Raw genomic sequence first — 18,114 nt, 5'->3', positions numbered from 1 at the left:
CGCCGTTGGTGTTCGGCCTGATCCTGACAAAACTGCTGCCGTCACTGCTTTTCCACCTCCAACTGACAAGAAAAGTCTTCGACGGTTTCTGGGTCTGTGCGCGTATTACCGGCGCTTTATTGAAAATTTCTCTAACATTGCGGAGCCACTATTCCCCCTCACGCGTGATGACACACCATTTGTCTGGGCTGACAAACAGCAGACTGCCTTTGCGGAACTACAGCACCGGCTCTCTTCCCCTCCCGTGCTCGGCCACTTCGATGAAGATGCTGACACTGAAATACGCACTGATGCCAGAAATATTGGTCTTGGAGCTATTTTGGTACAAAGACAAGATGGCATTGAACGGGTAATAGCCTAGGCAAGTCGCACACTGTCTCGCGCGGAATCAAACTATTCCACATCAGAGAAAGAATGTCTCGGGGTCATTTGGGCAATTACAAAGTTTAGGCCATATCTCTATAGAAGACCATTTAAAGTGATGACTGACCATCATGCTTTGTGCTGGTTGACCAATCTACGAGACCCTTCAGGACGATTAGCACGATGAAGTCTGCACCTACAAGAATTTGATGTCACCATCGTGTACAAGTCAGGCAAAAAGCACGAAGACGCCGACACGCTATCACGAGCACTTCTTCAATCCGCCAGTACTAGCGCAGAAGAGGACGGCGCCTTCGTGGCAACTGTCAGCGGACCGGATCTGATGTCACATAAGCGAAATGACGCCAATCTAAGAATGATCATAGATCATTTAGAAGGTGGCACTGCGCCCATTCCTCGTCCGATGTCGCGAACGTTGCCATCATTTTGCCTACGAAATGGCACCTTATACAAAAGGAACACTGGTGCTGGTGACAAATCTCATCTTCTCGTCGTGCCTGAAGCCCTCCGCGATGACGTCTTATTAGCTTGCCACGACGAGCCCACATCTGGCCATCTGGGCTACTTGAGAACTATGGATCGGGTGCGACAACTCTACTACTGGCCTAAAATGTCTGCCTGTGTCAAACGCTACGTGAAGGGATGCCGTGAGTGCCACCGTCGCAAGACACCACATTTAAAACCTGCAGGTCATCTACAACCGATCGATCCACCACGTACACGGTTTGAACAAGTGGGGATGGACCTTCTAGGCCCGTTTCCTTTGTCTTCTTCTGGCAACAAATGGATTATTGTCGGAACCGATTATTTGACGCGTTACGCTGAGACGAAGGCGTTGCCACGAGGGACCGCATCTGAAGTTGCCAGTTTTTTTATGCATCAAATTGTGCTACGGCATGGCGCCCCGTCATATGTCATCACTGATCGAGGGACATCATTCACAGCGAAACTCTTGGATGATATCTTCAGGTTGAGTTACACAATCCTTCGAAAGATCACTGCGTATCACCCTCAGAGTAATGTCTTAACAGAAAGGCTAAACACAACGCTAGCCGACATGATCTCTATGTACGTGGATGTGCAGCACAAAACTAGGGACGACATCCTGCCGTAAGTAACATTTGCGTATAACACGGCAACGCAGGAAACTACACGCTTCACGCCATTCCGACTCGTTTATGGTCGAGATGTTAGAACTATGCTGGACGCCATGATTCCATATGAGGACATCGACAAGCTCGACCAATTAGCCCCCCGACATCAATGAGTACATTCAACGCGCTGAGGAAGCACGTCAACTGGCCCGTCTGCACATCCGAACTCAACAGTGCGCAGATGCACGGCGGTTTAACATCCACCACCAAGAAGTTAATTATAAACCTGGTGACCAAGTTTGGGTTTGGACACCCATTAGGCGGCGAGGTCTCAGTGAGAAACTCTTGAGGAAGTACTTTGGACCTTACAAAGTACTCAGACGTGTGAGTGACGTGAACTACGAAGTGCTTCCAGACGGAGGCTCACCATCATCCCAGCGCAGGTTACCACGCCCAGAGACTGTACACGTAGTCCGCCTAAAACCATACTTTACGCGGTGATGCGAATTTTCTTCTTGTGCCAGTGAACTCTTCATGTGAACAGTGAATGCCGTTTATTTCCAATTGCCGGGCCCCAGGATCCATTTCCTCTCGTGCACTAATTTGTTTAATGTTTCTTTATGTTACCTACTTCGACCCACTTCTGTGCACACTTTTGTTTGAGCACCGAGTCGCTGCTCTCTTGGGAGGAGGAGTAATGCCACCTGGTGTTCTGTGCCAGTGAACAGTGGGTCAGTTCTCTGCCGGTGAACGAGGAAGACGAAGACTAGCAACCCGTGCCAGCGGAGACGTCCTTTGTCTCTGAGATTTTGACAGTCGCGTCCCTTTATACGTTCCTTCGAGCTCTTAGTGCGTGACAATATGGTCATTGTCATAGTGGCGCATGGGAGCCGGTATCGATGTAATGTAGAGTGGTAGAAGTGCGGCCAAGTGAAGGTTGAACAACATCGAAAGATTCACGGTACTGGCACAGCAGTTGGAGGAGTTCAGATCGTTCAGATGGTGACAGTTCGTCTGCGATCGCCGAATCGAACACTTTCGAAGCCTGCAGATCAGAGTGGTTAAGAGCACTGACGGCGGCGAGGTCACTTTGGGATGATTCTTGCGGCACGGTAAAAATTTGTCCGTTATCAATGGGCTGTACGCATCCAAGAGACTTGCCTTTAAACAGTTTGATGGTATGTGGAAAGGAATTGGTAAGGCAGAGAGTACTGGCTTCATTAAAAATTGAGAGGGCTGAATAAGGGAGCAGAAGTGGTTTCCGACTTAGAAAGAAGCTTGATGGCTCAAAAAATGCTACTTCGTCACGCATGCCGTCGGAGACCACAGGGAGCAAAACAGCTGTTGTCGGTGGAATGTCAGTGTCCTCTTTGACAACTAGCTTGTGCGCGGCTTGATTAGTGTGGTCGTAGGGCTGGTCGAACAACGGAAGTAGTTCAAGTTCGGAACGGGCACAATTTATAACGGCGCGATTACGCGATAGGAAATCCCAGCCAAGTATGATGTCATGAGAGCACGAGGAAAGGACGATAAACTCAACAATGTAGTGGTCCTCCGCAATTGTGAGTCGGGCAGTGCAGGCGGCTACAGGTCGAACAGGTTCTCCATTTGCTGCACGTAAGGACATCATATCAAGCGGCGTGGTCACCTTTCGGAGCTTGCGGCAAAGTTTGGCTTCTATAACAGACACAGCGGCACCGGTATCCACAAGAATGTATGCATGGGCGCCGTCTACAAAAACTTCGACGATATTTGACAGCAAGGTGCGAGGACTTGGATATTTCGATAGCGCAGTTCTTGCCCCCTGAACTGCGACGGCTAGTTTCCCTCATTTTGAGGGGCTGGTCGTGGACGCATGGGTGACAAGGAGCGTCGATTGGGTGAAGGTGAGGGACGAGACGAAGTTGCCGGATAGTCACGGGAAGACGTGTTTGACTGACGATCCGAACTTTCATAACCAAAAGGGGGTCCGTCCATGTAGTTGCTTCGTGGTCGGACGTCTGTGTAGCCGGGCACGCGACGACGGCAGTATCGGGAGATATGGCCAGGGCCGCCGCATGCAAAACAGATCGGCCGGTTATAGTGCATTCGCCAGGCATTTGCAGCGACGGGCGCCAACCACGCGCATACGACTGAGTCGAGGCTATGGTAGCCAGGGGAGGAGCCCATGCGACGGAAGACTGAGTAGGAGCGGTGACATGTGGCAGTCCATTGAACGGCGGGGGCTGGTGTGGCTGCTGCCTCTTTACTGCGTCAGCATAAGTACGAGGCGCGGTGACAACTTGCTGCTGAAAGGGCACTGGCATAGCCTCGGCAATCTGGTCCTGAAGCGCATGTCAGAGCATGGGAGCTAACGGTGTTGGTGGTCGCTCTTGCTGCTGCTGTGGGAGCTCTTGGCGCTGACAAAACGGCAGGAAGAAAAGCTGACGCATGACCTCCTCACGCACAAAGTCTTTCATTTGTGCTAGAAGGCGGTAGTGGTCAGGTACGACGTCAAGTGCAGCGATTGGTTGGTTAGGCTGAAATGGACGACGGGTGAGAGCTCGTTGCCGTCGCAATTCCTCGTAGCTCTGGCACAAAGTTACCACTTCAGACACCGTGCCAGGAGACTTCGCAAGGAGCATTTGAAATACGTCGTCATCGACACCTTTCATAATGTGCTGGATCTTGGCACTTTCGCTCATTGCGGCATCGACACGCCTGCAGAGATCGAGTATGTCTTCGATATAGGCGGTAAACGTTTCGCCAGGTTCTTGTGCCCGTGAGCGCAGGCATTGTTCGGCGCACAACTTCCGCACAGCAGGGCGACCGAAAACCGAGGATATTGCCTGCTTGAAAGTGGCCCAGTTCAGAACTCGGATTCGTGGTTTGTGTACTACAGTTTCGCCACATTAGCCAAGTGAAAGTTGATGGTGCTCAACTTAGCAGCGTCATCCCACCTGTTTGGTCCACTGACTTTTTCGTAGGACGACAGCCAGTCCTCGACATCCTGGTCTTCGGCGCCCGAAAAGATCGGGGGGTCTCGCTGGTGAACCGGGCCGGGGCAAGTAGCGGCCGCGAGAGGTGCTGTCTGTTGGGCAGCATCAACTTGCATGGTCGACGGCAGGATACGGGATCGGAGTTACAGGGTATAGGTGATGTAGTTACCCAGCACGATCTACCAAATGTAAAGAGGGTTTATTGAAGGACTGAGCAAGCGGGTGGTAGCTCGAAAGGAACGCAGGCAGACCCAGATGACGGTGCTTGATCGCCGATCTCGTGCCTTTTTCTTGTGTTGATGATAGCTGACCTGATGGTATCAACGTCTTTCTTATTCACTATAATATGAATAAGTATGCACTTAGCAGTTGAAGGGTGCACAAGGGGCCAAATTTCGCTATCGCGTCACACTTTTAGAGGCGAAGCTTAAGGATCCCCCAATTTGTTTTTTCTCTCGTAGAAGAATATCCTCACTGGTAGGACATATCTTTCGATGACTATAGTAAAACTAACCTAAAGAATGGTGTGTGGAAGATAATAGTCAAGCACATGATGGAGCGCTACGATCTCTATAGAGTGATATTTAGTTTTCTTTAAAGTGGTTATTGTGATAGGAATTGTGACATCGCCCGCTTTTGTTGCTACTGCTGCTGCTACTGCTCTGCTAGTTCAGCCTGATAGAGATGCCTTACTTTATAACAAGATTTTTTAACGGGCCTCTTTATTCAAGATTAGACGCTTAAAATATAGACGGCCATAGAATCTGAAAGCTACTTTTTATTTTCAGAAACATGACATACTTCACATTTTACTTTATCGGCTGCACTGATGCAGCAGAATCTTAGGCTGAGTTCGCGCAGTGAAGACAGAAGTGGTCTTCTATTACCTTGTGTTAAAATTATAATGAAACGCTTGTACAGATAATTGTCAAATATTATTAGGCTAGATTCCTTCCATTCTCGGTTGTTCTCATGAGAGAAATGCTATGATAGCATAATTCCTTCGTTCACAGAAAGCCAACCGACATCGAAAAATACTTAAATTCCAATTTGCCAACTCAATAGTAGTATTTGACGAGTCAGAGAGGCTGTGAACAATTTCGTAGTCAAAAAAAAGAAACGCCTTTGTTAATGACGTTGTCCATAATGTCGCAAAAAAAAAAAAGAAAAGCTTGTGGTGGTGAGTCAAACCAAGGACAATGCCGCGTCTACATTCCACAAAAAAGAGACATATAAACAAGAAAGTTTCTAAAAGCAGCAAAACAGGCACTTCCTTCCCTCAAATCACACCAGCACTTTCCCCACCCAAGAAACATCATCGCTTTCCTCCTTCTGCAGTCAAAACACAACGCAGCTTTGTCCCCTCCCCCCCCCCACCCCCTAAGACAAAAGATTGTCGATATTACAGTAGCCGATATCTATGGCTGGGGGTCAAAGAATTCTTCAGGGCTCCCGCTCCATTATATGATGGAGGCTTTGGCCACACTGATCTCCCCCACCGTTCGCCTTGTCCGTGTGAGTTTCCACGCCTGCTGACGTCACTAGGCTCCGCCTTTATCCCCCGTGTATTTCTCCCTAGTGTGAATCCCGCTGTAATAGAACGTGGTGCGTATGTGCATGATCGGGGGTCTCGAGCACGGACGCCACATTCTAGCACCTGGCACGTGCCTCGTGCCCTCCTACTCATGACAGTCCAAGAACACAACTTTAGGAGTATTATTCGAATGTTATCATACATTGAATCTTCTTCATACTCTTTGTTAAAGCTGAATTAGTGTTCCTGCACTATCTCACTTTCACAATTTGTTTAATAGCACTCATGCACGAACAGCGTGTAAGCAAGCTAGGCTAGACAGCCATAGCGCAGACAGCGTAAACATGGCGGAAAGCGCCAAATTAAAGGCTTGATGAAGACATGGTCAGCGTCATCACTACAAAGCTTGCCCATTCGCCAGACACGCCTAAAGTGCCTCTATCTTTAAAATGTGGGACCTTAGCCATGACAACGGTTCTTATAATAGCAATAATAGCAAAAATTGGGGTAGTTGGTGGTTCATGCTAGGGATATAAAAACAGCGCAAAAAAATATAGACAAGGACGGAGGGAGAGACGACACTGTGCTGAACTCGCAACTAAACTTTATTGGAAGACACACGCACATATATCATGCAGTTGACCCGGTCACATGGCAAACCAAAGGTCTGCGCAGCATAGCAAACAAGGTACGAAACATGCCTAATCATAGTGAACAGCAACATGTGTGTAACACACCTTCACACTTGCCGAAACCATATGCAACAGTCCCCAACAAACTAATAATCACTTTAACATGGCAGTGCTGAACTCAGGCACCGAACCTCCTTCACCAAGGGCCACCGACAGCTTACTTACACATCTTTCCCCCTCCCTTTCAATGAAAAAAGCCTCCATCACTTCCCTAGTGCACTTGTCCCGATGGCCAAACAAACAAGTGGCTTTATCTGCCATAGGTTGGTAGCCACACTCCCTACAATGAGCTCGCAAGTGCAACCCGCCAGCGGCCATTAAAGAGGTTAAGTGTTCCCTTAGTCTCACGTTAAACGGGTCGTGAAACGCTCACTCTAAAGTGACAATGTGAAGCCACCAGTGTTCACGCACACTAACTAGATGACATCATCATAAGTAATTCTTTGCCTATCGAGGAACGTGGAATTTTTCGGTACTTGCGAGTGCGTGCAACTGGGACACTCATCAGCGTCTTTGTCATACACAATCAACGCTAACTTGAACTCTGACGTCATATTAAGCAGAGTCCTTGTGGGACGCGAATTGCGTATGGCAGATGCCGATGAGTGCCTCTTACGCGTGCTCGATATGACATAGAGTTCCACGTTCCTCGATAGGCAAAGCTTCTATACAGGTCCACTTGGGCTGATGATACAGTTAGCGCATGTGGCTGCCGATGGTGCCACATTGTCGTTGTAAAGCGACCGTTTGACGGCCCCTTTGATGCACCGCCCGGTTTGTCTTATATAAACCTCCCCGCATGACAATGGCAACATATATACAACACACGATTTACACTGAACATATATATTTTTCTCTTCTCCGGACAGAATGAGCAGGATTTTCGTAAGCCCGAACTTATTTTATGCACGCGGGAGCGAATAGAGGACAACTTCTTGGCAGCGGGCATCACTACACGTACCCCAACCTACTGGCTACATTTTTCAAGCAATGTGAACACTGCGGGACGCTGCCGGGCATCGCAACGCTGCGGACGCGTTTCATGTCGGCTCAGCCTTTTATGAATGTGTTCCACAGTTTTATCAAGTCAAATACCTGGCAATCGACCACCACCGGATAGAGCGGGTCCATCTGAATGCTTCGACACCAAGAACTTTGGTGAGAGACTTTGAAGCTTTTTCGATGTGAAAAACCACCCGAGCTACAAGTGCGCCCAGCTAAGCCTACACCGACAAGGCCGACGCCGGCCTCGGGAAGGGTTATCAACGGTGCCGAGTTGTAAGCCAAGGGATCGGACGCACCTCCGAAATGGACGTAGATGATGCAGAAGTGGGGGAAACTCCAAGTAATGACTCCAGAGAGGACGATAGCGACCTAACGAGACGAGACGGCGACGCGGAGGGCTGGATCGAAGTCACGTATAAAAGGAAGGGTCGTGTGAGCTCTGGCGAAGAGACAACACAGAAAGACACCCGCTCAAGAAGTCCGACGCGCAGAGGTGGAAAGAGCATCGTGAGCAAGATTTTACAAGCAAGCAAGATGCCAAGGCTGCCTGCAGATGACATCAAGATAATCGTCAGACCAAGAGACGGGCTGAGCATTAGACACACGTGCAGAGCCAGCCTTGACGAAGCGATACGCGAAGAAGCAGAAGTTAGCAACCACGAAATCTTCACGATCTGCCCCAACCCTACACAAAACATCCTGGTGATCAGCACACGGGATGAGAAGACGGCGACGAAATTTGTAAAAATCAAGGATTTAAAAATCAACGGGAAGAAGTACGAGACCAACGCGTACGTCTCGGCACCAGAACACAAGGCCAAGGGGTTAATCCGCAACATTCCCTTGAAGTACACACATGATCAGCTCATGCATACACTAGTGAACGTGAGGAACCCTTCATTGGCGTACGCCAAGAGACTGGGGAGCACGACCACCGTGATACTACTGTACAAAGGCAACAGGGTCCCCATGTGGGCTTACTTCAACAGCATCATGATGAAAGTTTCCCTTTCCGGCAGCAAATAGACTTTTGTAAAGAGTGCGGGAGGCTCGCGCACAGGCCCGATGTGTGCCCAAGACCGACAGACAAGTTGTGCCCGGTGTGTGGTGCCAAAAATCCTACCAGAGACCATGAAAGCACACCCAAGCACAAGCTCTGCGGAGACGCACACCCCACGGCAGACCGGACTTGCAGGGCTAAATTTAAGATGCCATACTTTGTAAAGCAACAAAGGTGGGCTGCGAGGAGAAACGAGGAAGAACTCCAGCGGAAGCCGGCTCACCAGACCAGGACACCTGGGGAAGCAGCAACACACAACCAGCCCGTCAACCCACATCAAGGTCCAGATCCAGATCCAAGTCCAGGCTGGGAGCCTGAAAACTACGTCGCTTGGGGTCAAGGTCCAGAAGCAGACCCAGGACCAGAAGCAAGCGGAGATCCACCTCGAGGGGAAGGACGCCCGAAGCGACAATGAAGTAGCAAGGAGAACAGAGAACGCCAGACAAGGTGGGCTGGTTAGACGTAGTGGCCAATCACGATTTGGCAAGGTCGGGCAATAATAGTAAGGCTAGAGATAATTACAGAGACACAGAGAAACGTGTAGAGGAATACAGAACGAAAAACAAGCTACTCAGACAAGAGCTAAAAAAAGCAAAAAAGCAAAACAGTGAATCAGCTAAATAAATTGATGAACTACAGCAAACACTTAATGAAATACTCATGAAGATGCAGATACAGACGTCGCCTCCATTGACCGCCATCGCGGCCGTCTCCACGCCAGCGACCAAAACCCCAGGGAGGGAGAGAATGAGGAGGTAGAAATGGTAGCAGTGGAAACACAGCAACCAGGTGCCAAGTGAAAAATCCCGCTGACGAAGACCAAAGAGCAAAATGACTCAGAAAAAGAGGTCAAGAGGCTCCGTCCTAGCACGAAAAAAACAGACGTCCTTGAAGACATGATAAACAAACTGTCGGAAAAAATGGAGAAAATGTTCGAGATGCTGGTCACGCGACTTAGCGACAGTGAGGCGGAGAGTAAGGTACTGGCACTCAAACACGACAAGCGGCTCGAAGAGCTAGAGAAAAAAATTTCTTAGACATGGCGGGCACCGAAATGAGAAAACTCGACATCTGGCAGTGGAACTGCCGTGGCTTTTCTAATAAAAAAGCATCGATGGCGCAACTAATCAAAATCACCACAAAAAGAAAAAAACCTGACGTGATCATTTTGCAGGAGACATTCGACCATGCCAAAATTGCCGGGTATGCCACCCACAAATAACGCACACAAGGAAAGGGGAGAGACTTAGTCGTTACCACATTAGTGAAGAAGGGGCTAGTTGCTATCTTACACATTACGAAACAAGTCACGGATATCAACCACATTCTTATAGAAGTCGTGCCACCCAGTAAAAAGGAGAGCAGCACTTTTGTCCTAAACGTATACAGCAGCCCGTTTAAAAAGGGCCTAAAGCATAATTTCGAAGAACTGATTAACGAAACGATGAACATCGCAGGTGACAACCGACTTGTTATTGGAGGAGATTTTAACGCTCCACACACGCAGTGGGGATATGGGCACTGGTCGAAGAAAAGAAAAATCCTTGCCGACCTCATCGAAAAGGCCGGACTAGCCATTCTGAATGAGCCAGCCTCGCACACCAGAATCGGTGTAGGTCCCCACAGGGACACCACGCCGGACTTTAACCTCTGCATGAACGCCGGGCGAATCACATGGGAAAACATCTTTGAAGACCTGGGAAGTGATCACAAGATCCTCAGCATCGCCTTAAGCAATCCTCCTACCAGGAATTGCAAACGGGCAATCAGGCGCGTAGATTGGGACAAATTCCGCAAAAGCAGAAACGAGAAAGAACAGGGACCCATCGAAAACATAGAAGAATGGAGCAGGGAACTTCTACGAGACGTAGAAAAAGCCACAACCGAAATGGAGTGGGATGACTGGTTGGCTCGACGACAAGACGAAGATGAGTGTGGCGGAACCCTCTCAATGTGGATGAACATCAGGCTCTCACACCTTGTCGAAGCCAAAAAATCTATTCAAAAACGGCTGCATAGGCAAAAACACAATCGAAATCTAAGGAGAAAACTCGCCGAGCTAAACAAGCACATTGAAACACACTGTACCCAGCTATGCCATCAGGAATGGAACGAAGTGTGCGACGCCATGGACGGCAACATAAACACAGGCAAGACATAGAAAATCCTCAAGCACCTGCTGGACTTGTCGGCCACCAAAACGGCGGTGAAAGCGGAAATTACCAAGTTAAGACACAGGTATAAAGGGAACATCCATCAGATGGGTGATGAAATCGTCAAGCTCTACCTCGGCAGACCCCCGGCAGTCGAACAACAGGAATACTCGGGCTCTACCAACGAAGATCTTGACAGAGACTTTTCACAGCAAGAAATCAGGGCAGTCCTGCAGACTATCAAGACCAAGTCAGCTCCAGGTCCCGACAAAGTGTCCAACAAGATGCTCCGGAACCTGGACGACCAGGGAACGAGCCGTTTGGCAGACTTTATCAACGAGTGCTGGAGGAACGGGGAGATACCCGACGAATAGAAGAAATCTGATGTAATTCTCATTCCTAAGCAGGGTAAACCCCTAGAAATCCAGAACATGCGGCCCATCTCTCTGACTTCTTGCGTTAGTAAAGTAATGAAGCATGCTTGCCTGAAAAGGGTTAACGGCTACCTTGAGTCTAACAACGTATACCGCAGCAACATGATCGGCTTCAGAAGAGGGCTCTCCACACAAGATGCCATGATACAACTAAGGGAGCAACTGTCATAGACCCCATTGGACGATGCATGAGGGCAATAATGGGGCTAGATTTAAGAAAGACCTTCGACATGGTCGAGCACGCAGCCATTCTAAAACGAACTGCGCAACTCTGCCTAGGCGAGAGCACGTACAAGTACATCAGAAATTTTCTTACGGGAAGAACTGCCACGGTTAGACTGGACGAGGAGGAGAGCATCCAAATAGACATGGGCAGCGCTGGCACACCGCAAGGGTCCATCGTGTCACCGATGCTGTTTAACCTTGTCATGGTGGGATTATCAGAAAAATTAGAGCAAATCGAAGGCATCAATCACACAATTTATGCAGATGACATTACGATTTGGACTACTTAAGACACCAATGAAGGCAAGATAGAGAATAGACTTCAAGAGGCGGTGGATGCAGTCGAGAGTCATCTGGATGGCACCGGACTGGAATGCTCACCGGCTCAATCAGAACTGCTACTAAACCACCCCAAAAGACTAGGCATACATTGCAGAAACGTAGCAGAATTGCACAAAAGAATCAGGATAACCACTAGAAATGACACGGCAATACCCTTGGTCCAGAAGATCAGGATCCTGGGTCTCTGGATCGAAGCCAGGGGAACCAACGGGGAAACTATAACGTGTCTGGAAAAGAAAGACATGGTGGCCATTAGGCTAATACAAAGAGTATCCAATAAACGAAGGGGCATTAAAGAAAGAAACGTTGTACGACTCGTCCAGGCCTTCGCGATCAGCCATGTCGCGTACGTAGCGGCGCTCGTCCACTGGAACAAAGCCGAGAAAGACAAAGTCGACGCGCTGATTAAAAAAGCGTACAGAGCTACGCTGGGTTTACCGCAATACACAAAGAACGAAATGCTTCTAGAACTCGGAGTACATAACACGCTGGACGAGATCGCTGAAGCACAAAGGATAGCCCAACTCGAACGATTGTCTGGAACTATGGTGGGTAGAGAAATTATAGAAAAGATCTCCATTAATTACCACCGAATGAAAGGTCCCAAGGCCCAGATTTACCCGGACGTCCGATCCGCGATAATTATGGAAAACATCCCAAAAAATATGCACCCTGCCCAGAACGTTAAAAGACGAAAAAGCCGCATGAAAATGATCCTTAAAAACCACGCCAAGCGGGAGGGTGTGCTTTTTGTAGACGCCGCCTGGTATTCCCGAAATAAAGATATCAGTTATAGTGTTGTGCATGGCTCCTTCTTCGCAATGGCGGTCATAGACACAAAAGGGAAGACCTTGACCGCGGGCTCCGTAAGGACCAGATTGTCGGAGGCAGCGGAAGAAATGGCCTTTGCACTGGCCGTAGTCAATGGTTGAAAACACGACAGATTAATAATCAGTGACTCCAAGATGGCCATTAGAAATTTCACAAAGGGATGGGTCTCCATCGAAGCAGCCAAAATCCTGAACCGCAGAGCAGAAGACTTCCGGAACGGCAAAATTGTACCCAAATACCTCAAGTGGATCCCGGCGCACATGGGGGAATTAAACATCGAAGACACGACCATCCCTTAAAACCTCAACGAGAAGGCCCACCGTACCGTGCGAGAACTAACCCACAACGGCTTGGATAGCTACGGCCCAGCCCCGCGCACCCACCACAGAAGGGGGGACGACTGCGGTGGCGGCGATGGCGGCGATACAAGATAACAGAGACAGACTGGTCACGTATCACGACATACTGGCACATTATAAGCGACAACGAGAAGAATATCCCCCCCCCACACAAACAGCTAGATAGATCTCAAGAAACAGATTGGCGAAGATTGCAAACCAGAACCTTTTCAAATCCAGTACACCTGAACAGAGTAAATTACAGACAATACCCACAAACAAGCTGTACCCTCTGTAAGCACGAACACGCAGATATGTCACATATTCTACGGCAATGCACAAAAGTCACAGTAATATACCGAGAGGACAATATAAAACCGGACCTTTTCAAGGAGCTTTGGCTAAGTGCGCTGACTAGCTCAGATCTGCACGACCAACTGTGGGCAATCCAGCGGGGCCGGACAGTGGTGGAAAGGCTACGCCTCACTGCACAAAACGTCAGGGTGGCCCGAGTCCGGGCCGGTAACTCTGCAGGGTTTCTTTTTTTTTTTTAATAAAGTTTTTCGGTCCATCCGTCAAGCAATGTAAAAACTTGTGCACATAGGGTACCATAATTGGTTTCTTTTCATTGCGCATGCACTCTGTTCTCCTGCGTGTATCACTCATGCCTTTGCGTTCCTCGATAGGCGAAGAATTACTTATGATGACGTCACCTAGTTAGTGCGTGTGAACGCCAGTGGCTTCGCATTGACGCTTTAGAGCGAGCGTTTCACGACCCCTTTAATGTGAGACTAAGGGAACACTTAACCTTTTTAATGGTTGCTGGCGGGTTGCACTTGCGAGCTCATTGTAAGAAGTGTGGCAGCCAACCTATGGCAGATAAAGCCACTAGTTTGTTTGGTAATCGGGACAAGTGCACGAGAGAAGTGATGGAGGCTTTTTCATTGAAAGGGAGGGGGAAAGATGTGTAAGTAAGCCGTCGGTGGCCCTTGGTGAAAAGGGGGTTCGGTGCCCGAGTTTAGCGCTGCCATGTTAAAGTGATTATTAGTTTGTTAAAGACTGTTGCGTATGGTTTCGGCAAGTATGAAGGTGTGTTGCACACATGTTGCTATTCACTATAATTAGGCATGTTTCGTACCTTCTTTGCTATGCTGCGCAGACGCCTTTGGTTTGCCATGTGACTGGGTCGACTGCATGATATATGTGCGTGTCTTACAATAAAGTTTAGTTGCGAGTTCAGCGCAGTGTCGTCTTTCCCTCCGTCCTAGTCTATATTTTTTGCGCTGTTTTTACATCCCAAGTATGGTTCCTATATATAGGAACAAGCGGAGAGCAAGTACTCTATGCTTGCTAAAGTTGTCACCAGCTCTATCCAACTCTATGCTTGAAAGCGCAGTCATCTGTGCCCCTCGCTGGCACAGCGCTGCCACCGCTGGACCCTTTAGGAGGAACGCGAAGGCGAAAAAGTCTCGTGTCCCTAACCGGCCGATTGCAGGGTGCAGCAGCTGGACCTCTCGCTACTTTTGAAAGATATATAGCGGGACTTTAGACACAGCAAGGCGGTGGCGAACCCATGCGGCAAACAACTTGCCAAGAAACCCAGATTTCTTAAAGAATTAGATCATGACGAGTGGGCGAAGAAGGCCTTGTTACAGTATTAGGGAGTTTTAAAATAATGTTCCCAGGTGTTGCAGGCATTGCTTTAGTTGTGGGCACCATATGAGCTTTAGAATAGCGTTTGCTCTCCCAAAGGAAAAGTCTAGGCACTTTTGCCCCGACCGGAAACCCACATGCATGGAAGCTGCATACAGCACTTTGCGGATCTCGATCACCACACACTATTTCGAATTTTCTGCGGGCGGGCTGCGAACGCTAACAGCGGCTCGCATTACGACGCATGTGCAGTGGCAGTGACTGCACCACAAGAGCACAAAAACTCCCTATTGATGAGTTACTGCACGGCATGCTGCATGATTACCCGAGCGCTGCCGCCCCATATACGTATTTACTCGAAAATAGGTCGGGCACAAATGTAGGCCGAACCTTATTTATAGTGTTCTAGAAGAGAAAAAAAAAATATTCGAATATAGATTGACAAATGTTTGTTTCTTTAGGTTTAGAAACAGAGAAATTGAAATGCAGGACATCTTTATTTACATACCACAGCGGATTAATCGCTGCTGGGGCCGTCATCTTGTCAAATGTGCAAGATGATGTCGTTATCGGATTTTTCGCAAGCATCCATTGACTTCCCAAACAACCTCGTTGCTGTTCCTGCTGCCGATTTCTGGGCTGCAAGATGCACGACACTGACATTTGAACGCAAACAGACGGTCCTGCAGTTTTCGCGCGGCCGTGTTTTGCAATAAAGGTTCTATTTATTTATTTAATTTTTTTATTTATTTGATACTGTCAACCCTGTGCTTGGGGTCATTACAGGGAGGGTGTCACAAAGTACATAAAGTTCGCACAAAATAGAAAACTTCAAAAGCACATATAAATACTAGATGAATAACCAACAATAAAAAAATAAGAAACAAACAACAGTGACTACACATAAAAATCAACGAATAAATTCTGACAACAGAATTTAGCACGCATCACTACAAAGAAAACCGTCTAATGCATTTTCAAAATCCACTGATGTTGTTTGTTGCACAACCGCATTGGGTAAACTATTCCACATATCTATTGTGTCTGGGAAAAAGGAGTGGCGGAAAGCATTCGTGCGTGTGAAATAAGGTTGAATTGCTCTACTATTATTAAGACGATCACATCGCCTTCCAGGGGGCTGAATATATAAATCCTTATTTATCTTTGTTTGCCTGCTTATAATCTTAATAAGAAATTTGAGGCGATGTTTTCGCCTGCGATATTCCAAAGACTCAAGCTCACAGGCCTTTAACAAAGCTGTGACTGAGTGTGTGCATTGGTATCTACCGCATATGAAACGGACTGCTAATTTTTGTATTCATTCAATTTTGGTCCACAACACCTTCTGGTGAGGTGACTATACAATACTAGCGTACTCTAAGACAGGACGTATGAATGTTTTGTAAGCACTTAGTTTTACATCTGGTGTGGCATGTTCCAGTTTTTTTTTTTTTTTTAGGAAATACAGTTTTTTGTTTGCCTTAGAACAGATGTTATCGATATGCAAGTGCCATTTCAATGTGTGCATAATACCAACTCCCAGGTATTTAAAACAATCGGCATTATTTGAAGGGTGACTTCCGATGTGATACATGAATAACAATTCTCGTCCACTAGAGTGAATATGCGTAAATGTCGTCTTGCTATAGTTTATTTTCATGTCCCATATTATACACCACTGATCTAATGCCTGTAAGCACCTGTTAAGATTAATTTGGCCACTTTCCAAGTAACTGGGGAATAAATCAAGCAGACATCTGCAAAAAGTTTCATTTTAATGGGAGCCTCAACTATTGAACATAGATCATTAACAAATATCAGAAAAAGAATTGGTCCTAAAACAGATCCTTGGGGAACGCCCGAGTACACGGCCAGTGGTCTTGAGATGTAATTTTCAATTTTTACAGCCTGTTGACGTGTGGATAAATAGGCATCTATCCATTTTAATACTTCTTCGCTTATTCCTGATCTTTCAAGCTTGAAAAGTAATTTACGATGAGAGACCTTATTAAAGGCTTTCCTAAAATCGACACAAATTAGATCAGTCCACAGAAGGGCATCGCTGTTTTTATTAAAATCATGGAGCGTTTCAGCTAATTGTGTCACAGTAGAAAGACCATGCCGAAACCCATGTTGGCTTGCGCAAAGTAACTGGTTAGAATAAAGAAAACTAAGAATATGTTTTGCTAATAGTACATGTTCCAGAACATTACAGCAAACCGACGTCAAGGATATGGGCCAGTAATTGTTTACTAACGAGCGGTTACCATTTTTAAAAATCGGAATTACAACTGCATTGCGCCAGTCTTGTGGAAGTGATCGCGTCTCAACCGATTTCACAAATATGATTTCTAATTAAACGAGACCCATTCTGCGTATCTCTTGAGAAACTCTGTTGGTAGGTTATCCGGACCACTTCCTTTCTCTGCATCTAGCTCAAGCAGTAACTTAAAAACACTTTCGCGGTTGATAATAGCAGGTTCCATTGCGGTTGTTGCACTGTTATTGATGGATGCCCCTATCTTATCGCCCTGGTCTATTGTGAAAACGGACTGAAAGAAGCGATTAAAAGTATCTGCTAAGTCTTTAACTTTTGTCAGGATACAACCCTCATGTGCGATCTGCTCAATTCTTTCCTTTCTGTCACTGATGTAACGCCAGAATATGGATGGCGAGCTGTTAAGGAAGATCATAAGCGTTTGGCCAAAGAACTTATTTTTGGAATTCACAAGGGCTTCTTTGAACTTGATTTTTATAGCTGCAATTTCCGTCGCTCTTTTTTTACTTTTCCTTAATTTCTTAATTCGATGTTTCATATGTATAATGCTGCGTGTTATCCAGAGATTTTGTTTACGTGTTTCTTTAATACGAAGAGGGACAAAGCGATCAACGCAAGTTACGACGTTGGCCTTAAATCTCCGCCACAATTGCTCCACAGATTCAACATGTGATGCTCACTCGAAATCAATAAAGTGGAGCTCGAGAAAATTTATGAAGGAAGTGTCATCTGCCTTTTTAAAGTCCTTTACTTTTACCGGAAGGAACGGTTTCTCTAAACTGCATGCACTAGTTTTAATTACTAAAGACGACATTTTGTGGTGGCACATGCCATCTAAAATATTTAAAACATAGTCTGTTATGTTTTGAAACAAAAACACGAGGTCTATTATTTTGCACAGAACTTGTGCTGCACGGCACAGTTGCACGAGTCCTTGGTAAAAAGTATCACTTGGCACTTGAAGTCACCTGTGTAGCACTGCCAAGGTGACATCGTCGCAACCGCGCACAACCAAATAGTGGTGGTGGTTAGAAAAAGAAGAAGGCGCCTAATTTCTGCAGCCCAGTAGGGAGCACGGCGCAGCACCTACAGCAAATGCGAACCGTCATCCCG

The 18,114-nt window shown here is 47.2% G+C and overlaps 1 protein-coding gene across 2 annotated transcripts in view; it reads right to left on the bottom strand.

Moving 5' to 3' along the window:
- LOC119168092 (tRNA pseudouridine synthase-like 1) overlaps positions 1-18,114 on the bottom strand; it is a 219,908-nt gene that overhangs the window by 70,364 nt on the left and 131,430 nt on the right. The window lies entirely within an intron of this gene.

The sequence above is a fragment of the Rhipicephalus microplus genome, chromosome 3 (assembly GCF_043290135.1).
Source record: "Rhipicephalus microplus isolate Deutch F79 chromosome 3, USDA_Rmic, whole genome shotgun sequence".
Classification (NCBI taxonomy): Eukaryota; Metazoa; Arthropoda; class Arachnida; order Ixodida; family Ixodidae; genus Rhipicephalus; species Rhipicephalus microplus.
The sequence above is the reverse complement of the archived record's forward strand: the minus strand, read 5'-3'. Positions and strand labels throughout refer to the sequence as shown.